This window comes from Trachemys scripta, chromosome 4 (assembly GCF_013100865.1).
Source record: "Trachemys scripta elegans isolate TJP31775 chromosome 4, CAS_Tse_1.0, whole genome shotgun sequence".
NCBI lineage: Eukaryota > Metazoa > Chordata > Testudines > Emydidae > Trachemys > Trachemys scripta.
This window is the reverse complement of record NC_048301.1, coordinates 53716011-53738541: the sequence shown is the minus strand read 5'-3', so window position 1 is coordinate 53738541 and position 22531 is coordinate 53716011. Positions and strand designations below refer to the sequence as shown.

The following is a 22531-nucleotide window of genomic DNA, read 5'->3' as shown; positions in this document are numbered from 1 at the left end:
TATAAAAAGGTTTTTCTGAGTCTTGCAGTAATATCAGAATTTTCTCAGTGCATTTCAGAAGGGTTCAAGTAAAACTGATTTAATAAGGTTTGAGCTGTTATGTTCTGGCTCATAAGTGGCTGTGTACAATTGAGAAGGAAAATTGCTTAATAGAAAGTTATAGTCATCACTAACTTTGTCTTAATTCCCCAAAGCAATAAGTTAAAAAATTCTTTACGAACAGCCAATCCCTCCTGAAAAAATTTGAACAATATTCAATTTGAAATAGTTCTGCCTGTGTATCTTCTGTAAAGGTGTTGGGCAGTTTCTCTGAATGTTTTTTGAATTATTCTGCTGGTTTTCATGTTTCCGTGTTTATTATAAGCGATATTTTCGTGTAAATGGAATTCATTAGCTTTTACTGCTTATTTTTCACCTGAACACATAAGGCCAAATTCTTTCCTGAGCAAGTTTGCATGGTTATTAGTGACTCATATCCTCTCTGACAATATAATAATTTGCACAATGATTTCTTATGATGCAATAATAATACTTTATATTCCTGTTCCATTTTTTTCTTGAATGATCTCAAAGAACTTTACAGGCATTAAATAATGAATGGTCACTACACTTCTGCATAGTGTCCATTTTACAGGTAGATAAACTTGAGATAATTAGTACATAATTACCATAAGTGACTCAACATGTTCTGACTTCTAAGGGGAACAGATAGCTAGAGCAGAAGAAACTGTTTTGAAGTTGAGTTCATGTGTAATACAAATATTCAAGGAACCTTCTGAACTCTACTCAGTAACCTTCCTTTCCCCTTATTTCTGCCCCCTCCACTTTCAGCGCCTCTGCATCAGTGCAGCCCTCTCTTTGAATGAGGAGGGATGCACACAATTTTACTCAAAGACCATCACATTTCTCCTTCATTTATTGGAAGGGAACTCTAATGAATAATGCCTTCCATTTCTCTGAGAATGAGTGTGCTGCCTCTCTAGAGTTCCTGGCCTTCACCTACTACTCATTTAGCTCTACCAACCTTGGATCTCAGTTTCTTAATTCAACTGTAGTATTTGTGCATGTTGCACTTCCTGTAGCTTCTTTTTTTGGGGCATAATGTCAGATTTTTTTCATCTGCTCCAGTCCTTTCTCAGGAGCATGCACTGGCAAAAAGGTGATCTAAATAAGGCAATTTATGGCTTATCTACACTTGGAAATTTATCAAAATAGCTATTCCAGAAAAATTATTCCATAACAGATATTTTGTAAAATTTCTAAGTGTAGACAAGCCCTTAGACTCTTCCTGTTTCCTGTGGAGAATGTTCCCTATCTCCTTCTTCTTAGAATTTATACTTGTTAATCATATTTATGTCAGAGGATTGCAGCTGCCATGGCATTTCCTTAAGGTAACATGGTCTTTAAGATAATATGCTTCTACACATTTAAGGATTTTATAGATTAATAGCATAACCTCTAAGTGGAACTATTAGTGAATGGAAATCCAGTGCTGATTCCAGAGCACCAGTGTAATATGCTCTCTTCAGCTGGAATCATTGAGGAGATGGATAATCTCATGATACACCAGATGGGACAATTTCACAAACATCTTATGCAGTCCCATTCCAGGACCACAATTGTCAGGGAGAGAAGAGTCAAGTTTTTCATGTTAGCTGACAACTGGAGGAAGGTGCTTTTGGTGTGTCTAGCTATTTGTCAAGGGCATTGATGAGTGCAACATGGCCATAGACACCATTTTGTCTATGGGAAGTGTGTGCCCTCATTTGAAGGCAAATTGGTGGTGGTTGCCAATTCTTGGAATCGCTTCCCTTTTCCTCCTAGTCTGTTTCAAGTCTTTACTGGGTACAATGTGACCCAGCCAGTCTTCATCCACTCTCAAATTTCCTCCATGTACTGAAATTGCTGGGAGATAGGGCTGTCTGGGCAAGGGGAAAAATGCATATATATAGAACTGCATGTCATCAGGATATTGCTGGTATCATAGCCCAGGTCAGCTCATGATTGTCTCAAGAGAATTTAAATTAGAGCAGTGACAGGTATGAGCCTTGCAGGACTTTTGGGGAGAAGGATTAGCTCCCCAATAGCACTCTGTGGGATTTGTTAGGCCAATTTGGAGCCACTTCATAAACTCCTCTCAGGTCCCATAAGGAGGTCAATCCTTCATGAGTGGCAGTGTCAAAAACAGAGGAAAGATTAAAAAGCAACACATTTTTCAGTGTTGTTAGTCATCTTGGGAGATTGTCCATCATTGCAACAGTTCTGTGCCTTGGCTTGGCCTGAAGATGGGTTGGACGGTTCTTAAAAATATCAGTGGAAGTTAAATATTGCTATAACCAGTTTCCTACCACTTCCTCTATAATCATGCTCAGGAAAGAGAGGTGTGGATGCTGTGTTTTTTTAGTGTGTTGAAGCCTTTACTGGTGGGGGATAGTTTATGTAAAGCCCACATTAAGGCAGGGAAAGAGGTAACTCCCTTCTATCAAAGGGAGGCCTGTTTTTCTCTGAGAAGCTGCCTGGCCTGCCAGCTGGAAACAGAAGAGTCTCACCTTGATCCATCAAGGTTTGTGTGGAAGGGGAAATAATAGATTAGGCATTCTTATGGAGAATTGAGTGTTCTCTCTCTCCTCTGACCAGGGAGGAATAGAGCCAGGAGGCTTGAAGGCCTTGGGGAAACTAGAGAGCTGTACTTCTCCTTCTCCTAATCTGTGGAGGCAAAGAAGCCAGGAGACCTCCAGGCTTCCTGGATCTGGCACTTACTTAACAAATCCCTTTGAACCAAACTGGAGAAAGCCTTAGTATTACTTTTCTGTGAGCAGACAAGGCACTGTGGCTGCACACTGAAAGGTGTGTGCATTAAAGAGAGAGGATTTTCTCTCTTCTTTTATTGTGTGTTCCCTTTCTTTGCTGATGTCCCAATACTACAGCCCTGAGTCATTATAGCATGAAATAATGTTCTATTCTAGCCAAATAAAACAGCCAGCCTGTTAGTCAAAAGAGTTTTCTTCGTTTCAAGCATTGGCCAAAGATAGGCATGAATGAATAGCAACCTACGAGTTACCTAATAAGAGCAAACAATGTATAGATTGGAATTATTCAGTTTCAGTCATTCCATGAAAAACAGACTGTGTGTAACTGTGCAAATAAAATTATTCAGTTCGAGCTCATTTCTTCCAGACCAGACATTATAAACCACAGATTTAATTAAATTTTTAAAGGGCTTTCAGACTTGTGTTTGATTGTTGAGTGTTCTGAATTTAACAGAGAAATGACAGTGTAGTGTGATTACTGAGGTATTTGTATTTAACATTGTTCCTAAATAATATATATCATACTTCTCAACTGCCAAGGCTTATTTATGGAACACCAAAAAATTATTAGTAGGGTATCATAAAGATGTGAGATGAATTTCTCCTGCATAAATAACATTTTTCTAAAACTTCAGTTGAATAATTCTATATATTTGATGTCAATAATATAGAAGAGTACAAAATATAATACATAAATTGTGTAGGACAGAAGTGAATTCAGTCCAAAGGAAGGGACTTCTAGGAAGATGATATACTTCTAGGAAGATGATAATGTAGAGCATGAACATGAAGTCGATCGGAGCTTAGTCTGAATCAGGGCCACAGGATCAGACCCATAGTTCTGTTTAGTCCCTTTCTTATCACTATCCTCAATGATAGAAATGAGCACTATTCATTAGGCATTGTTACCTATCTTGAAAAAATGAAGATGGTTTCCGACTGTCCAAATTACTTCACTGATACCCACTTTCAAACATGTATCAAAATATTAAAGAACTATTGTCATGCAGAGACAGCATGATATAATGAACATGGAACTAGTCTGAGAGCTAAGAGACCTTTCTTCTGTTCCTGGCTCTTCTATTTTCTGGCTAAATTACCTTTTAGCAAGCCACATTACTTCTCTGTGCCCTTTGTCTGTATACGTAATCTGTTTAAATTGTAAATTCTTCAGGGCAAGGGCTGACTGTTACTATGTATTTGTGAAGTGGCTAGCATAATGGGACCTGTAGGATCTTCTGGGCACTACTGCAATACAAATAAATAATAATACATTTCAGTTAAAGCAATTTCATTTACCATATTACTAAACTAAACTAAACTGAAAATATTAGTTTTTTTCCTCATTTCAGGTGTCAATTGCTGTTTGTCATTTATACCTTTTCTCTCACCGTACTGAGCAGCAACAATTAGAAACATTGCATGGCTTCACCAGAAGCAGTAAGTAAAAGATGTGTTAGTCAAGGCTAGTATATCAGCACCAATCCACTGATTTCCTTTCTATTTTTCTTTGACCAGTGTAGCATGTAAGATTACCTGCCCTGTGGGCGGGTGGCATATGTGTGCATTCAGTGCAAGGAGCTCCTGGCCTTCAGAGACCGCGTACGGGCTTTGGAGGCCAGGGTGGAGGAATTGGAGGAGCTAAGGGAGGCAGAGAAGTATGTTGATGAGGCTTTCCGGGACACTGTAGATTTGTCCCACCTCTGGTCAGACAGCCCCTGTGCTGTTAAGGAGGATGAAAGGCTCAGGGAAGGAGAGCAGTTAACGGGAGCAGAGGGAAACCTTCCCATAGTTGGGACCCTTCTTCCAGATGATGTTGGGGTATCTTCTTGCACTTAGGTTACCCCTCCGGGGGAGGGAACTCCAGTCATTAGGAAAAGGCAGGTGTTAGTAATGGGAGATTCGATTATTAGAAACATAGATAGCTGAGTTTGTGATGACCGGGAGAACCGTATGGTGACTTGCCTGCCTGGTGCAAAGGTTGCAGATCTCTTGAGGCATCTAGATAGACTTATGTGTAGTGCTGGGAAGGAGCCAGTGGTCGTGGTACATGTAGGTAACAATGACATAGGGAAGGGTAGGAGAGACGTCCTGGCTGCTAGGAAAGAGACTGAAATCCAGGACTTCTATGGTAGCGTTCTCAGAAATGCTTCCAGTTCCGAGCAGGGCCAGGTAGGCGGGCAGAGCTTCAGAGTCTCAATGCGTGGATGAGACGATGGTGTAGAGAGGAGGGGTTTAGATTTATTAGGAACTGGGGAAACTTTTGGGATGGGGGAACCTATACAGGAAAGATGGGCGCCACCTAAACCAAAGTGGATCCAGACTGCTGGCACTTAACATTAAAAAGGTTGCAGAGCTTTTAAACTAAGAGATGGGTGAAAGCTGATTGCTGCAGAGGAGCACGTGGATCAGACAGAGACTTCTCTTAGAGGAGAGTCTATTATTAGAGATTCTCTAGGTTTTTGTCAGGAGGAGAGGATGGAAGAGGATAAAGTATGGGCCAGATCAGATGAGAAACATTCACATAAAAAAGAATCTGACACATCAGAAAAGGACAGACAAATAAACAGTGACAAGTTTTTAAAGTGCTTGTACACAAATGCTAGAAGTCTAAATAATAAGATGGGTGAACTAGAGTGCCTCGTGTTAAAGGAGGATATTGATATAATAGGCATCACAGAAACCTGGTGGAGTGGGGACAATCAATGGGACACAATCATTCCGGGGTACAAAATATATCTGAAGGACAGTACAGGTCATGCGTCGGGGGGGGGGGGGGGGAGAAATACTTATCCTGAAAACTGTCAGTTCAATCTACAGGAAGTTTTAGAAACGTTATGCTATAAACTTAAAAAAAATAAAAATAAAAAATAAAAAAGGGAGAAGCTCTAAACGTTAACTACTGGGTTAGCCAGAAACTGCCCTAGCACCTGAACACACAAAATTATTATTAATAATTATTTATATTACTGTAACTTGAAAAGTGTACTACCTGCTTTACAGACATTCAGGAAGACACAGTCCCTGCCCCAAAGAATGTACAAGATGCATGAAAAGTGAGAGAACATTATCAACCCCCTGACCAGGACAGTGATAGTGACGATGAAATGCTAAGGGAGATTAAAGAGGATATCAAAATAAAGAACTCAGTAATAGTGGGAGATTTCAGTTATCCCCATATTGACTGGGTACATGTCACCTCAGGACGAAATGCAGAGACAAAATTTCTTGATACTTTAAATGACTGCTTCTTGGAGCAGCTGGTACAGGAACCCATGAGGGGAGAGACAATTCTCAATTTAGTCCTCAGTGGAGCGCAGGATCTGGTCCAAGAGGTAACTATAACAGGACAGCTTGGAAATAGTGACCATAATATAATAACAATTAACATTCCTGTGGTGGGAAGAACACCTCAACAGCCCAACACTGTGGCATTTAATTTCAGAAAGGGAAACTATGCAAAAATGAAGAGGTTAGTTAAACAGAAATTAAAAGGTACAGTGATTAGAGTGAAATTCCTGCAAGCTGCATGGACATTTTTTAAAGACACCATAATAGAGGCCCAACTGAAATATATACCCCAAATTAAAAATCACAGTAACAACCATGTAAAAGAAGCAGTGAGAGATAAAAAGGCATCTTTTAAAAAGTGGAAGTCAAATTCTAGTGAGGTAAATAGAAAGGCGCATAAACACTGCCAAATTAAGTGTAAAAATGTAATAAGAAAAGCCAAAAAGGAGTTTGAAGAACAGCTAGCCAGAATCTCAAAAGGTAATAACAAAATGTTTTTTAAGTACATCAGAAGCAGGAAGCCTGCTAAACAACCAGTGGGGCCCCTGGACGATTGAGATACAAAAGGAGCACTTAAAGACGATAAAGTCTTTGCGGAGAAACTAACTGAATTCTTTGCTTCAGTATTCACTGCTGAGGATGTTAGGGAGATTCCCAAGCCTGAGCCATCCTTTGTAGGTGACAAATCTGAGGAATTGTCACAAATGGAAGTGTCACTAGAGGACGTTTTGGAATTAATTGATAAACTTAACTTACTAATTAATGGATAAACATCACTGGGACCAGACGGCGTTCACCCAAGAGTTCTGAAAGAACTCAAATGTGAAATTGCGGAACTATTAACTATGGTTTGTAACCTGTCCTTTAAATCAGCTTCTGTACCCAATGACTGGAAGATAGCTAATGTAACGCCAATATTTAAAAAGGGTTCTAGAGGTGATCCCGGCAATTATAGACCGGTAAGTCTAATGTCAGTACCGGGCAAATTAGTTGAAACAATAGTAAAGAATAAAATAGTCAGACACATAGAAGAACATAAATTGTTGGGCAAAAGTCAACATGGTTTCTGTAAAGGGAAATCATGTTTTACTAATCTATTAGAGTTCTTTGAAAGGGGTCAACAAACATGTGGACAAGGGGGATCCAGTGGGCATAGTGTACTTAGATTTCCAGAAAACCTTGACAAGGTCACCAAAGCCTCTTACGTAAATTAAGTTGTCATAGAATAAGAGGGAAGATCCTTTCATGGCTTGAGAACCAGTTAAAAGACAGGGAACAAAGAGGAGGAATAAATGGTAAATTTTGAGAATGGAGAGGGGTAACTAGTGGTGTTCCCCAAGGGTCAGTCCTAGGACCAATCCTATTCAACTTATTTATAAATGATCTGGAGAAAGGGGCAAACAGTGAGGTGGCAAAGTTTGCAGACGATACTGAAGTGCTCAAGATAGTTAAGACCAAAGCAGACTGTAAAGAACTTCAAAAAGATCTCACAAAACTCAGTGATTGGGCAACAAAATGGCAAATGAAATTTAATGATTTCCCTTTACAGAAACCAATGTAAAGTAATGGACATTGGAAAAAATAATCCCAACTATGCATATAATATGATGGGGGCTAATTTAGCTACAATTAATCAGGAAAGAGATCTTGGAGTCATTGTGGATAGTTCTCAGAAGACGTCCACGCAGTGTGCAGCAGCAGTCAAAAAAGCAAACAGGACGTTAGGAATCATTTAAAAAGGGATAGAGAATAAGACGGAGAATACCTTATTGCCCTTATATAAATCCATGGTATGCCCACGTATTGAATACTGCGTACAGATGTGGTCTCCTCATCTCAAAAAAGATATACTGGCATTAGAAAAGGTTCAGAGAAGGACAACTAAAATGATTAGGGGTTTGGAATGAGTCCCATATGAGGAGAGATTAAAGAGGCTAGGACTTTTCAGCTTGGAAAAGAGGAGATTAAGGGGGGATATGATAGAGGTATATCAAATAATGAGTGGTGTGGAGAAAGTGAATAAGGAAAAGTTATTTATTTGTTCCCATAATATAAGAACTAGGGGCCACCAAATGAAATTATGGGCAGCAGGTTTAAAACGAATAAAAGGAAGTAGTTCTTCACACAGCACACAGTCAACCTGTGGAACTCCTTGCCAGAGGAGGTTGTGAAGGCTAGGATTATAACAGGGTTTAAAAGAGAACTAGATAAATTCATGGAGGTTAAGTCCCTTAATAGCTATTAGCCAGGATGGGTAAGGAATGGTGTCCCTAGCCTCTGTTTGTCAGAGGATGGAGATGTATGGCAGGAGAGAGATCACTTGATCATTACCTCAAAACGAGACTGAAGGAATGTGAAAGGGGAAGAAAACCCCTAATACCTGGTAAAAGATTCTCACCTCATTCTATTCATGCAATAGTTTAACTTCAAATGGAGGAAAACAGGTTAAGAACCAAGTCACTGCTGTTATGAAATATATTGCATAATGTTCTTAGAAAATTCATTTCTCTTTTTTTTAAAAAATGTGTCAATCCCAAAGTAAATTCATAAATTAGGCTTCTGAACTATGTGTGGAAATTTACTGGGTTTTGAAAGACATCTAATTTCTAAGATTTTGCATTGTTTTAGAAAGTGCACCACCTATCAATAATATTCTTGTATAACTTCCAACTCAGCTTTGTTTGTTTTTGTCTATTTCAGTAAATAAAGATCTGTTGTTCCATTTGATCCAAAGGCAAGATAACATCAGAAATACTGAATTATGAACGGGAGGTGATGGTAAAAGATTATTTAAGAACATTCATGCAGGGTACCATCAATTTCCTGCAATTATATAGCTTCTGTCTGTAATCTTACCAGATTTTATAATTTAAGTCGTGATAGGCCTGGGCAATACGTTTATTAGACTTCCAAGGAAAGCACAGATACTGGATGAATTCCATAGTGGCTCATCACACACTGTTCCCTGTGATTCAGTACTGAACCAATGCCCCAGGATGGTGTTAGCAGATGACAGTACTGCTGGAGGTATTGTCTTTCAGATGAACCAGAACGCTAAGATCCTGACCATCTGTGGTTATTAAAGATCAAAAGGGTATTTTTTGTAAGAATAGGGAAGCTAACCCCAGTATCTAGGCCAATTTCACTTGTGATTCAGATGGCAACAGGAATTTCCATTTTCTGCTGTGAGCTTTTGTGTATCATAGCTGGGTGCTGCTCAGCAGCCGCTGTGTTCAACACTGATTATGGCAACATTTCAGTGTTGGTGAGTGATTCCTTACCTAAGCAGTGTTGAACACTTTGGGATCCTTCTGGCTGAAATGTGTTACAGACATATAAATGTTTAGTTATCACAAAATGCCTGTAGAAGTATTGAGTGTTGCATGGTGGTAACTGAAAAGCTTCCCTTGCTGCTTTAGACATAGTGAGAATCTGAGTTTCTTTGCAAACAAGGTTTCACTCAGAATTTTTTGAAAAGCTAGACAGAGGACGTCAGAGTCAGCACCAGTTCTTATTTCTTCAGAAAGGCAACCCTTTTAAAAGCCCAGTCCCCAGGAAGATACTGCACCAGCAGTGAGGCACAGGAGAAGCTTGTGGGGCAAAAAAGTTTTCCTTCCCCTTACCTGCCCGTGCCACCAGCACAGGGACCAAGCCGGAAACAGTGGGTCAGCAAGTCATATGGATTGTTATTACATGGTGATTATGGTGGAAGTAAATACTTGAGAGGTAGGCAAGGGTTAAAGTCAAGATAAAACAAAAGATAATAGCAGAAGCAATTAAAATAGAATATAGACAAGGGTAAGAATATGAATAGTCAAAGGCGAAAAAATAATTGGAACTAACAAGCCATTTGGAGTTATCACCCCAATCACTTTGTATGTTGTAACCCTTCTCCTCTGTTCCCCCACTTTTCATGCATCTTGTACATGCTTTGGGACAGGGACTGTGTCTTCCTGAATGTCTGTAAAGCAGGCAGTACACTTTACAAGTTACTGTAATATAAATAATTACTAATAATAATTTTCTGTGTTCGGGTGCTAGGGCAGTTTCTGGCTAACCCAGTAGTTAACGTTCAGAGCTCCCCCCGCCCCCCCCCCCCTTTTTTTTTTTTAAGTTTATAGCCTAACGTTTCTAAAACTTCCTGTAGATTGAACTGACAGTTTTCAGGATAAGTATCATCTTGTGTTTTTCTTTTCTTCGCATCTTTTTAATGACATTGTCATGTAATATGATGATTTTGTGAGTGGTTTTGCTAACTCATTCATCAGAGTAATCAATAGAAGAAATAAGCCATATGGATTGTAGTCCATTTGTATTGGATGGGACAGATGGCATTATTGATAGATGGAAATATTCCAAATATTTATTGTATAATGATATAACAGTGACTCTGGCTGCAAAATTTTATTAATTTAATCTGTTTAAGTACTTTACTCAGTAAGGGTTGAATTGTGTCTTTTAGGCTGTTCTCACTGTGTGGTGTCAAGCTTCTTTGCCCCAAGGGGAACTCCAGGAGGAACTGCTTGCAGGAGTCCCCACAGCACAAAGGGAGTAAACCCAATGATACCCCCTTTCAACTGGTGCACTATACTCCTCCCTGAGTGCCCAGCCAGCTCAGCTGGGTGGTCTAGCAAAGCCATGGCCCCACTTTCTTTCCATCTGTCCCCATTCACTTTGGGGCCTCTTGTTCCCAAAGGATGCATTAAGGTGTGCAGTTTAGGTGTGCATTAAGGTAGTTTTCAACAATTCCTTGTGCCTCCAAAACATGGTGCAGCTACAGTGTAGGTGGGTACAGTTGGGCCAATAAGAATATATTGATTCTGATCATCTCTGGGTGAGAATTAAGGCTTTAAATGTGTTTTTCTTTCTTTTCCTAAAGTTTAGGGTTGGAAGAGACCTCATTAGGTGATCTAGTCCAACCCCCTGTTCAAAGCAGGACCAACCCCAACTAAATCATCCCAGCCAGGGCTTTGTCAAGCCGGGCCTTAAAAACCTCCAAGGACAGAGATTCCACCACCTCCTTAGGTAACCCATTTCAGTGCTTCACCACCCTCCTAGTGAAATAGTTTTCCTAATATCCAACCTAGACCTCCCCCACTGCAACTTGAGACCATTGCTCCTTGTTCTGTCATCTGCCACCAGTGAGAACAGCCTAGCTCCATCCTCTTTGGAAAACCCCTTCAGGTAGTTGAAGGCTGCTATCAAATCCCCCCTCACTCTTCTCTTCTGCAGACTAAATAACCCCAGTTCCCTCATCCTCTCCTCATAAGTCATGTGCCCCAGCTCCCTAATCATTTTTGTTGCCCTCTACTGGACTCTCTCCAATTTGTCTACATCCTTTCTAGAGTGGAGGGCCCAAAATCGGACACACTACTCCAGATGTGGCCTCATCAGTGCCGAATAGAGGGGAATACTCACTTCCCTTGATCTGCTGGCAATGCTCATACTAATGCAGCCCAATATGCCATTAGCCTTCTTGGCAACAAGGGCACACTTTTGACTCACATCCAGCTTCTCGTCCACTGGAATCCCCAGGTCCTTTCTGCAGAACTGCCGCTTAGCCAGTCGGTCCCGAGCCTGTAGCAGGGATTCTTCCGTCCTAAGTGCAGGACTCCACACTTGTCCTTGTTGAACCTCATCATATTTCTTTTGGCCCAATCCTCCAATTTGTCTAGGTCACTCTGGACTCTATCCCTATCCTATCCCTACCTCTCCCCCTATCTTAGTATCATCTGCGAACTTGCTGAGGTTGCAATCCATCCCATCATCTAGATCATTAATGAAGATATTGAACAACACCAGCACTAGGACCGACCCTTGGGACACTCCGCTTGATACTGGCTGCTAACTAGACATCAAGCCGTTGATTACTACCCGTTGAGCCCAACGATCTAGTCAGCTTTCTATCCACCTTATAGTTCATACATCCAATCCATACTTCTTTAACTTGCAGCAATACTGTGGGAGACCATATCAAAAGCTTTGCTAACGCCAAGATATATCCATGTCCACTGCTTTCCCCATATCCACAGAGCCAGTTATCTCATCATAGAAGGCAATCAGGTTGGTCAGGCATGACTTGCCCTTGGTGAATCCATGTTGACTGTTCCTGATCACCTTCCTCTCCTCCAAGTGCTTCAAAATGGATTCCTTGAGGACCTGCTCCATGATTTTCCCAAGGACTGAGGTGAGGCTGACTGGTCTGTAGTTCCCCGAATTCTCCTTCTTCCGTTTTTTAAAGATGGGCATTATATTTGCCTTTTTCCAATCATCCAGGACCTGCCCCGATTTCCATGAGTTTTCAAAGATAATGGCCAATGGCTCTGCAATCACATCAGCCAACTCCCTCAGCACCCTCAGATGCATTAGATCCGGCCCCATGGACTAGTGCATGTCCAGCTTTTCTAAATAGTCCTTAACCTGTTCTTTCACCACTGAGGGCTGCTCACCTCCTCCCCATACTGTGCTGCCCAGTGCAGCAGTCTTGGAGCTGACCTTGTCTGTGAAGACGGAGGCAAAAAAAGCATTAAGTACTTCAGCTTTATCCACATCATCTGTCACTAGGTTGTCTCCCCCATTCAGTAAGGGTCCCACACTTTCCCGACCTCCTTCTTGTTACTAACATACCTGTAGAAATCCTTCTTGTTACCCTTCACATCCCTTGCTAGCTGCAACTCCAATTGTGCTTTGGCCTTCCTGATTACACTCCCGCATGCTCGAGCAATATTTTTATACTCCTCCCTAGTCATCTGTCCAAGTTTCCATTTCTTGTAAGCTTCCTTTTTGTGTTTAAGATCACAGAAGATTTCTGTTAAGCCACACCTAGTTGGATTTCATCTATAAGTTAAGGGTACTCTAAGGCCTTTGACTACTTTTGAAATGTTGTTCCCCACAAATAGTAGCTGGATAGTGAAAGTGGTTTTCATCTCTTATTCAGATTTGATGGTGTATACAAAACTTCAGGTGGTAGGTTTGCCAAAACTGTACAGAATTTTATCTCTTTTTCTTTTCCTTGTCCTAAAAAAGGAAATATTTGTTTAAACATTTAATATATGTGGTGATGTTGAGGGCATTTTTTTTTTTACTTTTACAGGATTTAAATTTAGTTTTTAAACTTCATTCTAAACTTTGAGTAATAAGTGAGAATTTCAAGATGGTTACATGCATTTTGTGTGATAATGAAGCAATAGTGAATGGGGAGTTTGGGGAAATGGATGAAACAGAGATCAGAGAGAACTGGAAAGATCAGAACAAATTTCCATGACAAGATGTGGAATAAATGTGAACTTTATAGAATAAGATAACATTTAACATCATAGCAAGATCTATTGCTAATTCTAACACCAGTTAGTCTACTTCCATTGATTCAAGCAGTTCATTTTATATTTTCATTTTCTTTCTATAAATTATGATATTATGGTTGAATGTGTTAGTTCCATGTTGAATTAATTCTTTTACTTTGACTATTCCCAGCATATCCATCATCATCATCAATATCAATGAACTTTGCATTGAAAAATCCAGTTAGTGGCATCAAAAAGTATATGCATGCTGGGTGTTTTTGCCAGATTTGGATTTGGCAAAACAAAATTTCAGGCATGGACTGCTTATCTCACTCCATTAAATACTTTCCAACAAAGACAGTAAAAAATTAAAAACATACTCCATCCTCAGCACACAGGGAGGATTGCAGCATATTGCAGCAATTAAAAGACAGTAACATTGGATTTACTGCCTTTGTGCTGTGGGGGAGTCCTACAAGGAGTACCCCAAATGCTTTTTTATGGCACTCATTCAGTGTGAGTGGTTGTGAGAGCCCATGATTGCTTCAAACCCAGAAATAAGTGCTACTAATTACTTTTACTCTGCCAGATATACCGGTTGGGTTACTGACAATATGCATCTTAATGGCACATCATGTAGAAGTTGAGGAAAGAGATTTGCCATATTTTATCCGATGGATATCATGTCTATGTACCTTGCTTATTTTAAATTTTGGGCAAAACTTTCAAACCTGGTTGTGTAAACTAACTCCTTAATACCCAAGTGTGGGTTCCTAAATAAAGGTGGCCTGATTTTCAGAAGTGTTGAGCACCAACAAATCCCATTGAATTCGATGGGTGCTCCAGGATTTATGAAAATCAAGCCACTTTTATTAAGGTGCCTAAATATGGATTTAGGACTGTAACTTTAAGTGCCCAAATGTGAATCTTTTGGCCATGGAGCCAGATTTACAAAGTATTTAGGCACCTAAAGATGCAAATAGTTATTTAGTGGGATTTTCAAAAAAACACCTAAGCAGGTTAGTAACCTAATTCCATTGGCTTCCATGGGATTTAGGCACCTAACATGCTTAGGGACTTTTGAAAATTGCTACATAACCCTATTATTCTGCCACTGAGGCTGTAGTCATGAGTCAGACCTAAAATAGGAAACCAAGGGAAAGGCTCCCAGGAAACTACCTTCTTTACAGGCCAATCTTCATCTTTAAGATCTTTCAATTTCTTTGTAAATCTGGCCCTTGGTATTTTAGTATATTGGCAGTCGTTAATTTGAATACAATTTGTATTTATCCTAGTAAGAACAGAAAGAGGTTATATTCAAACACTGGACAACAGGGACTACTCCTGCTAAAAATAATTGGACAGAGGCTTGAGATCCTCTTTATCCATGGAGTAGATTACCTTTTAGCTTAAAGAGGGCATGGAAACTTTTGAAGAAAAATGGACTCCACTGTGAGATTCTAGATCTGTGTGGATGGATATGTACTCTTTCACTATTCAGAGTAGATGCTATAAAGCTATAATAGACAAGGAAAATGTGTTTGTATACATATTTTAGTGCATGTACTTATTTATATTTTATATTAATATTTATAATAAGATATATAAACCATTATTTGAAATTATGCCATATACTTTGACCTATAGGCCATTGTATAGGAAATGCTAGTTAAAGTCACCCCCTTCTTCACTTGGTAATTACAAAGAGAATAATTGAAATATAAGATACAGAATTTAATGAACATTATAAAGATGTAAAATGACAGGTACATTAAACTCTGCTACATTTACATTGCTGAAAAGATCTCCTACATATTAATTAATATAATTGGTCATATTATCAAAAGAAAATTAATAATTTTAAAAAATATTGCCATAAACCAATATCAAAAATTCAATAGTCTGAAAAGGCGTCTTTCTGTGTCCTCCTTCTCTCACATCAGGTTTATGATATTTATTTTGCAGCTAGATGATGTTTTGAATGTTCCATTTGAGATATTAAAACAGGTCTTTTTTTACAGCCCATGTTAAGAACATGCAGTGCATTCAAACAGCACAGTAGCAGTGGGTCTTTCATCTTGTGCCTAGTGTATATCATTTCCCCAGGGTTAGGATTAAACAAAGCTTTTGTATTCATTTGAAGTAATTGTAATAAGAATATTTAACACGGGTCAGATGCAGATAGTGGAACTCTGGAGGACCTTGGAAATATTCTGGCTTTTTGACACTTGCCCACAGTGGGATGTGAAAGGATTACCACTATTTTTTTTATTTTATATTTGTAAGGAGGGAGATTATAATATTCTGTTTGTAAAAATAATTAAATTTATATAGACTGGTGCATTTAAAACAGAATATAATTAACAAAGAGAACAGTGAAACAGTTTGTGTGGTCTTAACTAAAACCTTTATTACAAATTAAATGTATGTGTATGCGAATAAAAAACCATTACATAGTAATTAATGTTCTAATAAGCATGGATGAAGATTATCTTTAAAACACATTTTATTCATTCTGAACATAAATGTAAAATAGTTATAGTCGTGTGTTTGTGTCTGTTTACTTACTTCATAGGAATATATCAAGCCAGACTACAGCTAGTGTAAATCAGCATCCTTCTGTTGTAGTCAATGGAGTATGTTGATTTACACCAGTTGAGGATCTGGCCCATATTCTTTATTATCTAATTAGAACAGAGGCAAAGAATTTAGTGTCCAAATTAAACATAGTGAAGAATTGCCCGTCGAGTTGTTCAGAGTAGTAAACAGCCTGGTTCATCAAGACTGACTGTTTTTCCCCTGCAGCAGTCTCTTTATCTGAGTGCTTTGAGTGATTTTCCATCTTCTTTGCAGAGGAGATTAGTTGTGTTTTAAGCCTGTCACTTTTGCACTAAACAAGGGGTCATGAATGCATCCACTGTCCTGGATGGGTGAGACAATATCTTTGCCCTGTGACAACCTCTGGTCAGATTCCATACCTGTCATGTCTTGTGGAGGCCATTAGGAACTTTTTCTCATTAGTTGGGCCCCTGTTATCAGTGCTTTCTTAAGGAAGGCAGAATGCTGGTCTGTTTAAAAAGTGCTGAAAATGCAACCTTTGCTTGAAAAACGACCTCATGAAATTGGAGACCTAATTACACACAGTCATACATCATCTCAAACCTCCCTGTTAGAGGAAAGATCAAGAAAGTAGTTGGATAATCAACCTCAGTGGCCTCTGCATGGAACAGGGTTCGTTGTTACCTTCAGTCTAGGGACTTGTCCTAACAGAGTGTGTAGTTAGCACTGACAGATGAAAGACCGTATCAGATATATTTGCAGCTTTTGCTATCCTTAATCATAAAACACTACTAAGCAAACTGTAAGTGGTTCCACTCCTTTATTTCCGGTATAGAAGGTTTCATTTGGTGGTGAGATGGGGGCCAAAAGGCTCTCTCCTATAGAGTCCCGTAGGAATCTGTTTTATCACTGCTGCTGTACTATGGTTTAACAGGGTAGGACTTTATCAGATCAACAGGAAAATAAAATTCAGAGCCCAAGATCCCTCAGTAAGAATGGTCTGTCTTCAGTATTAAGGCTGCAGTCTGGGAATCCAGGAATAACCAAGGATCCAAAAGGACAACCACTGTTGCAAACTCCACAAACAGAAAGTGCATTTTTATTAACCAATGACCCTGCATTTAATAGCATGAACTGCATAGTAGCGTCCCTTTTGAAAGCTCCAGAGAAGACACTTTCAACAAGACCATTGGGTCTGATATCAAATGCTAAATACCTGGTCTACATCTAGAAAATGGTCTCTTCCTTATGAATCCTCTCATACTCATCCCACAAATAGCCAAGAACCCACCTCTCAGGAGCCAGTCAACTACCACAGTGAGCCTCACATCCCAACTCTAATGGCAGTACCCTTATAGCCACCACTCAGTAGCCATTGATGAGTTGTATCTGCTGTAGTGGAACAAACAAATAATATCCTCTAGGGCAGGAACCAAAGCCCTTCTACTGTGTGTGAACAACAAATTGCCCTTAAACCCCACAATGAAATAGGAGAATACAAACTAGAACTCTCCCCTCAAACCCCAATCAAAGCCCACCACCCAAAACAAATCACCGTTCAAGTCCAGACTTTATGGCTCTCTCATTTCTACTGGAGTGGGAAGTTGCTACATAACCCTATTATTATTCTGCCACTGAGGCTGTAGTCATGAGTCAGAACCTAAACTAGGAAACCAAGGGAAAGGCTCCCAGGAAAGTACCTTCTCCACAGGAAAATTCTCCCAGCCTAATTTATAGTACAATCCAAGGTATCCTACTGTACTCCAGTACCCTATTATAATCTCATGTTCCTCTGTTCTGGCCATAATATAAAATGTCTTTCCCTTCAGTCTTATCATATGGGCCAAAAAATATAACTCCACATCTTCCCCAATCTACTTACTCATAAATGTCAAAACAAAACAAAATCTTTGTCCTTTTCTCTACTCCACTTTCAAGCTAGTACTCATAGTGACATGAATGTGAACTAACATTACTTTTATGCCACTTTAAACTTCTGCACATCAGACAGTGCTAACTGTTGACCCAGTAACATGTATGCCAGCTCAGCAGTGAATAATTACTTTAACTTCCTCTCTGTTGTTGTTCTTTGCCATGAAGCAGAATAAATGCTTTCAGCTAGTGTGGTACATTCTTGTAACTCCCTGTCAATCTTCTAGTTGTAATTTTTCAAACAAAGCTGGAAACAAACATGAAACCTGGTTTTAGTTTCGTCTGGGACATGTATTAATGATAAATATTGTGGAGGTGTTTTTGAGTAGGTCTTGCACCAGTAAAATTTTTTGTTGAAACATCCAGGATAATCTTCTATGATTGACTACAAAAAGCATTTGTGCATATAGATAAACCATATACCTTAAAATAAAAAGAAATCTAAAGCCACATAGTTTAGAAAATGAAAGAAAAGAATATTAAGTATTTACTGACAAAAATATTAATTGCCAACATTTTTCAATTCTTGATCTGTAGTTTTGGTAATATTTTTATTAGCTTTTAAAATGTGTCCTTTACTGTTTCTGAGCACATTTTGTATGTAGTTAGATGTCCATATACAATATAGCTACACATGTAGTGAGTGTGTATGTCTCTGTGTATTGATATTGTGTGTACTCAATATATTTTTAAAAATATCTTAGTGTAACAAATGGTAAGAAGTATGTATCTATTAACAAATCCAGACTCTGTTGGATCAACTTCTGAAGTGAGTTCCAGAGTCAAGGACCCTGTGCTGAATATATCCTGCCGCAACCTCTCCAGATGCCCAAATATATGAACTGTTATCAGCTGGTCTCAACTGCAATGGCACAGCCTAGCACTGTCTTCCAGTCTCTCAGAAGCTAGGGTCCAAACTATATAGGACTTCAATGACTAATACCGACATGTTGAATTGCACCTGGAAATGAATAAGAAGCTAGTGTAGTCCATGCAGGACTAGTGTAATTTGCTCTGTCTCCCTATAGCTGACCTTTCTATGCCATCAGGGTATTATATTCTGCTTTAGATGTAGCTCCCTACATGCTATAAACAAAGCAAAAACAGAGAAATGGGATTAAGGTTGATTAATTGTGACAATTTGCAATGCAAATCCTCGAAAGCAAGGAACTGCCAATTTATGAGACTCTTCTTAACTGCACATCCACACAACATGTTACCAATGGCAGTGGCCTACTCTATGGGTAAAATACTGACCCCACTGAAGTCTATGGAGGTCTTGCCATTGACTTCAGTGCAGCCAAGATTTTACCCTATATCCCTACAATGAACTTCTTTCTGCCTCCAACAAATAAGTAAACACACACCATATTAACCTTCCTTACTATATAACACAAAAGCTTAATTACAACCTCAGCAACATTAGCGTTGACATGTTCACAGGCTAAGTGGGTGGTATATAATGTATTCTGGAGGAAGTATGGAGTCGTAATTAAGGTTTTGTGTTTGAAAATAAACCCCACAGCTCAAGTGTGTTCAAGACTTCAGATGCAAAGCAGACTTGCAAAGACAACTTATAGCAATACCTGACATTTCCACTGTGAATCTTAAAGTAAGCCATTTTAATGGCCATGGAAGAGATTTTGGCCATTAAATTTTCTTTTGTCCCTATTTGAATATGCCTCCTCAACTGCTTTTCATCAGGTAGAATATTTCCACCTTTAACATCCTTCATTCAGTTACTCTCTTTCCAAAAGGGCTTATTTTTGACACTGCACATGAAGTATAAAACCCTCAAGAGTGACAGTCTGTGATCATGTTTCATGTGGCAGACTTCATTTGCTTTCAGTTTATATTGCTATCAATTTATGACTTTGTTCCTTGAATAGGAATCTTTTTTCCACATTGTAACTGATATATTGAATGATGTATGTTTGAGACGTATTTCAAGGAACCTTAACTTTAATCATTAACTGGTTTTATCTTGGCTCAAGAACCTTCAGTTTGGCAAGAGAAAAGTTAATATTTTTAAACCAAAGAAAATAGCTTTTCAATATATAATTATTTTCTTATCAATTTCACATTTTCATGCCCTTCTGATCATCTGGCATATAGTGCTTGACTTTACATTTAGCTCTGCAGGAACTGCTTTAAACATTATTATTACAAAGAAAGAAATCAGAAATCAAAGTGAATTCTTAGTACAATACTGAGGTATAGGAAGGTGCAATTGCTGTAACAGCAGCCTGCATTATACTATAGAACTAACTCACAGCTTGATAGAAAGTCCCTGCTGGGGAGGAAATGTAGGGGAACTGGCAGAGTTTTGCTACATCTGCTCCCTGCTGCTAGTAAGCTTTAACCTGTTTCATTTTTATTATGCTTACTGTTTAGATATTTTGCTTCCAAAATTATTTCCGTAGCTATGAGAACACATAAAAGGAAGCACAACATAGGGCTGTTTAAAAATTTAAAACTATCAGCAAGGGAGATTAAAGGCCATGATGAGTAAGATGGTTGCCTTCTCAGTATGGGTGTTTAGAGATCAGGCAGAGAGGCGCTGGTGGAAAGACAGAATAAGCAGTGGGTAGGACATAAAGCCCACTCTACATTTTCAATGCTTTGCAAAGGATGCATTCATTTGCATAGTATCAGTAACTATTATTTCTTCCTTTGTGTTGTTGAAGTACAGATTCATTCATAGGGATACGGTACTAAATGAAAAGAAGCAATCACCTAAGATTTTGCTTCTCTTAGAACTCTAGCTCACTGCTATAAATTCATCAAAATTATTAAACTCCTATTTGTTACATCTTTTGATAAATCAGTTGACTTAGAAGTGGCTTATTCCTAATGTTACATGATTCTGCTCTGTGTGCAATTTATCATACTCTAAAGAGTGAACTTCTTCAAATGTCACTAGTTTAAATAAACACTCTCAAGTATTGTGTACAGGAAATCTGGTATAATCAGTACTCTCAATTAAAGTTATTTTCATCTTAAAGTATAAGAAATTTCCTTGTATACTTTCCATTGTTATTCTGTGACTTTTTTCCCTAGGTTGATGTCCAGCGATGTAAAAATCTTGTCATGCTCTCATGCTGATATACATTGTGTCCTCTGACTATAAAATGTGTTTTGAAAAGAGATTAAAATGAGTAAAATTAAATGGCTAGTTGAAAAATCACAGACAATAGGGTTCTTGAGCCTTTGTCACTAGATAATGAGACAGAAAAAAAAGTACGATCCTTAACTGATAAATTAAGCAAAAGGGAATTCCATCTGAAATTATGTATGGCTTTGGGATTATGTACACAGAGGATTTTTTTTTTAATGGAAACAGGCAGGTGGGTAACTTTGGGGTTTTTTTTCTTGTTTACTTTTTGTAATTTACTATAATAAAATATTTATGTGAATTTAGTGTTCAAGAAAGCTGCCTGATTGACCGCCCTAAAAGCAGGAGCCTTGTATAATACAGGTATTATGATCTGTCCATACAGTCTTTCCAAAGTTCTTAGAGTTTTCAGTTACTTATTCGTTCTAGAGATATGGGTTCAACACTAGCTATGTCAGAAGTGAGATGCGATTCTGGTCTCTGTTGTGTTCTCAGTGGATATTTGTTTATGTCACACAACCTAAATATAGTTAGCACCCAGCCTCTTAAATTTCTCAAATAAATTATATTTAAAAATCCAAAGATATAAAACAATGTAGAAGAGAACCAGAACGAGAAATCAAATGTTACGCACCAATCTTGGTATCCCTTATATTAAAAGTACACCAGAAAGATTTCTGTACAATTTATGCCTTAAATGTCAATGAGGCCTACTGTACATCACAGAATCATCAAATAATTTAATACAATTAATACTTATTGTATTAATAAGTTAATACAATCTCTGCTCATGGAAGTCTTAACAGCTAGAATAACTGATGGTGATGCATTAGCACAGTTGTGTCTAAAAACCTGTACCATACTTGGGTATAACAGTTCAGTGTCTAAGCACTTTCGGTCGTCATGAGCGTCTACATTTGCTTAACTTTTTAAAAAAATCCTCTGAGGAAAAAGTGTGTATAATACTGATTATTCAGATCAGAATTATCTGTAGGACTTTAGTCACTATGGTCCCAGTCCTATAAAGACTTACACAGGTGCATAACTTTATACACTGTGAATAGTCCCATTGATTTTGGAACTCCTCACAGTGCATGTAGTTGAGCACATATGTAAGTCTTTGCAGGATGAGGCCTAAGGGGGCATCTTTAGTTAATTCTTTGGTGAGTTGCTTTTGACATGCTTGGTTGACTACAGAAGAAGTTTAGGTGGTCTGTCCTCATGACAAGCCCTGACTCTAACCAGTTGTATCCCTCACTCCCATATAACCCAATTCCCTTACATTCCTTTTGTGCGTAATTGTAGTTGCACTCGTATACACTCAAAAATGTCTTAAGTTAAACTGACCATCTTTCATCTGTAAAAAGCAAGAGAGGGTCCTGTGGCACCTTTGAGACTAACAGAAGTATTGGGAGCATAAGCTTTCGTGGGTAAGAACCTCACTTCTTCAGATGCAAGTAAGATGACTTCAGATGACTTGCATCTGAAGAAGTGAGGTTCTTACCCACGAAAGCTTATGCTCCCAATACTTCTGTTAGTCT

The 22531-nt window shown here is 38.7% G+C and overlaps 1 protein-coding gene across 5 annotated transcripts in view; it reads left to right on the top strand.

The window, feature by feature from the left end:
* DPH6 (diphthamine biosynthesis 6) overlaps nucleotides 1-22531 on the top strand; it is a 350629-nt gene that overhangs the window by 254403 nt on the left and 73695 nt on the right. The window lies entirely within an intron of this gene.